The 3661-nt window shown below is 29.8% G+C and overlaps 1 long non-coding RNA gene across 1 annotated transcript; it reads left to right on the top strand.

The window, feature by feature from the left end:
• The first annotated feature begins 1553 nt into the window (after positions 1-1553).
• Positions 1554-3441, top strand: LOC137656018 (uncharacterized). The gene is made up of 2 exons (XR_011046910.1): positions 1554-1671; positions 1876-3441. It is a non-coding gene; the product is annotated as an uncharacterized lncRNA (long non-coding RNA).
• The last annotated feature ends 220 nt before the right edge of the window (positions 3442-3661 follow it).

Below are 3661 nucleotides of genomic sequence, written 5' to 3'. Positions count from 1 at the left end.
TCGATTAAAATTCATTTTTTAATATCTCAATAAAATGTTCCATTTCAAATTCGGGCAAACTATTCTATCTTATATTTCTTCCTCTTTTTTATTTACTGTAGTTTTTTATAGTTATATTTGAAACATTTATCTCAATGTTGTTACTGTTCTTAAAATATGTTATTTCAATTGTTAATTACTTCTCTTGTAGTTTGTTTATTTCCATTTTCCTTTCTTCACTGGGCTATTTTCCCTTGGACTTATAACATGCTGCTCTTCCAACTTGGCAAGTAATAATAATAATAATAATAATAATAATAATAATAATAATAATGATGATGATGATGATATTAATAGTAACAATAACAAAAACATTAACAATAATAATAATGATAATAATAATAATGATATTTATAATAATAATAATAATAATAATAATAATAATAATAATAATGATGATGATGATGTTGATGATAATAATAATAATAATAATAATAATAATAATAATAATTCCAATGAGCTTCGATGTCCGATTTCTTGATTGGAGATTCTTGTATTATAATTTCGTAAATTATATTCTTGTATTCGTTTCTGATTTAGGGAACTTTTTAGCCGTTGTTTCAATTACAGTAATGAACGTTTAAAAGGATATCATATTAAATTGCATGTTGCTAAAGTAAGTTATTACCGAATCCTTTTAACTTTTAGTCCACATGTAATTGAATCAAAATACCTTCCTTTGCATTTAAGAATTATTCATCATCATCATCATCATCATCATCTCCTACGTTTATTAACGCAAAGGGCCTCGGTTAGATTTCGCCAGCCGTCTCTACCTTGAGCTTTCAATTAAATACTTCTTCATTCATCAATTCCTTCTTCGCGTTTCATAGTCCTCAGTCATGTAGGCCTGGGTCTTCTAACTCTTCTAGTGCCTTGAGGAGCCCAGCTGAACGTTTGGTGAACTAATCAACCTTAGGGGGTGGGAAGAGCATGTCCAAACCATCTCCATCTACCCCTCATTATGATCTCATCCACATTGAATTATCATAATTTATTAATTTTCTTTTGCTACTTGTGATATATCAAAAATATTTCTTTGGTTATGTATAAAAGTGAAAAAAAAAATATCATTAATTTCATCTGCTGATTAGATATCAATATATGAAGGCTTTCACCTTAATGAGGCTCAATACTACATAGTATATATATATATATATATATATATATATATATATATATATATATATATATATATATATATATATATGTATACATTTTTATATATACAGTATATATATACAGTATACATGTATACAGTATATATGAATATAAAACATACTCCTTTTTTTCCAAATATATTCGATAGAACCAGATAGTTGAACTATCAGTAAAGTGAACGCATAATTGTTATAAGAAGGAAGTCTATGATTCTGTAAAAATAACTTTCATTCTCCTCAACCGTAAAATTGACTTTTTAAGAAATGTACCAAGCGAGCGATAGTTTCGTTTGTTATACTTCCTGTCTTTGTCTCTTTAGAGTCCTTGAATTGGCTGAGCGAAGCTTCGTCAGCATATTATGTCGGATCTTCTAACAGTGGGGTAGTTGGTGGTCATCAGTTCGTTTCGTCCAGTTGATTTTAATTTGTGCAAGCGTCTTAAGGTTTTGATGGCGTTTGGTGTTTAGTAGTGGTTTGTTGATATATGAAAGTTATTTCTGTATATACTAGATTTATTTCAAATGCTCATTTTTTAACATTTTATTTGTCTATAGTTATCTTTAAATACTCATGTCTTAACATACAGGTTTATAAGTTATATCTAATGTATGTATACTGAATGTTTTGTATGATTAAATCCCCTTGTTTTAACTTGATGGTTTATTTTTACTTTCAGGTAATAGTTTGTGATCCCCTGATTACCTGGGTTTTGAGCTGATAATCCTGCTGCAAACTTCTTGGTTAAGAGTTTGTGTCGCCTGTATTATCTTTCGGTCCAGATCAACATGTATCTACATTCACTTTAGAGACTGACTGGTGACAACGCTGGAATCTGGTGAAGTATTTTTCAGAATTAAAAGGCAAGTATTATTCTATGGTTTGTTTTTAACCCCCTTATGAAGCAAGCTAGTCCTCCCCGATTGGGGGTGGCGCCCCCAATCGTGGGAGGACGTTCCCTGTGGCACACGGTAGACCGTTGAAGGTCTACCGCGTGCTACAGGGAGGCTTACTTCTAAACCCTTTAGTTTTAAGTTTGGTGAGTATTCTAATTTTGTACGTTTATTCTGGTTCTGCAGTTCACTTAATGCCTGTTAATCTCATTTAATGTAGTTTTAAGTTTAAGATGCATAAATCATAAAAATCTCAACTTTGCTTTTTTTTTTCAAGTTTAGTTTATAATTCGTATTCTAATATTTAAGTAAGTATACGTTGTTGTACGAAATTAGTAGTTTTATCATGCTGTTAATATCAATTTCTTAATACTACAGACTTAAAATATGTCAATTTAATTATTTAGGGTTTCCCAACTTTTAAAAGAAACATTTCTGATACTTGACGCTTTTCAGATTGGGGCGGTGCGACTTCAAAATAAGACGATTCCAGGTCTAAATTTTAAGACTCAAACTTAAATTTTGGTGTGGTTGGTTGCTGGAAGATTGTAGCTGGAAGATTGTAGCTGGAAGATTGTAGCTGGATATCCTGCCTGAAAATTCTTAAGCCCTGTCAAGATTTTTTTTTATAAAAATTTGGATATTGTCCATTGGATTTTTTGGAAATCAGTTTTTGCTGGAAGACTGGCGAACTAAAAATGTTAGGAATTTCTTTAAATAGGTTAATGGTAAGTTATAACGGTAAAAACTTAATTTGCAATATTATGGTGGACAATTATCGCTAGCAATTTTGAAAAAAATCTAAGAATTTTGGCGTAATTTTGGTATTCTGGCAGATAAAAACCTGGGAAGTTAGCAACTGAAGAAAATTAAAACTTAATTGATTTGATAATCCATCATTGGAATATGCCAGATAACTTAAGCATTTAGATTGAAATATGTTTTCATATTTAATTTATGGTTGTTTGTACCTTTTTTTTATTAATGTTCAATTGTTTAAGGTCTTCAAATAGATTTCTCTATTTTACTACTATTTGTTCTATTACTGAAATATATGTTGAAAATTGAAGGTTACATTTTCATTTTTTTGGTATTGGTTTGAAAGTAAGAAATTTTTATTTAATTTAATCTTTTTCGTAACTAAAACTCTGATTTTTAGTTTTTCATACTTTTTAATAAAGGAAACTACATGGCATTTCGAAGTCTGTATATGAAAACAGAAAAGGTAAATCTTATTAACTTATCACTTTTTAAGATTTCAAATGGGAAGCCGTATTGCCTTCTTGTAAACCAGATTAACTAATTGAAAATAAACTTAACAGTTTGGCGTTTCTCTGAAAGCTGAACTAAAACTTATTTTAATCTTGCCTATAATTTGCATTTTGCTTATATATTTTAGCGTAGCTTTAATATACGAACTGGGGTACTTAATGCAAGAAGTCTGCATCAAACGGATAGTTAATGAGCGACGGGCAATTAATACGGTAGAACTCTTGAAAATACTTAACCTAGGGAGTAAGTCTGATATATTGAACGAACATTATGATGCGTCAATATACAAATCAGTGTTTG

The sequence above is a fragment of the Palaemon carinicauda genome, chromosome 17, assembly GCF_036898095.1.
Source record: "Palaemon carinicauda isolate YSFRI2023 chromosome 17, ASM3689809v2, whole genome shotgun sequence".
In the NCBI taxonomy this organism is placed as follows: domain Eukaryota; kingdom Metazoa; phylum Arthropoda; class Malacostraca; order Decapoda; family Palaemonidae; genus Palaemon; species Palaemon carinicauda.
Note: the sequence above shows the minus strand (reverse complement) of the source record. Positions and strands in the feature narration are given on the sequence as shown.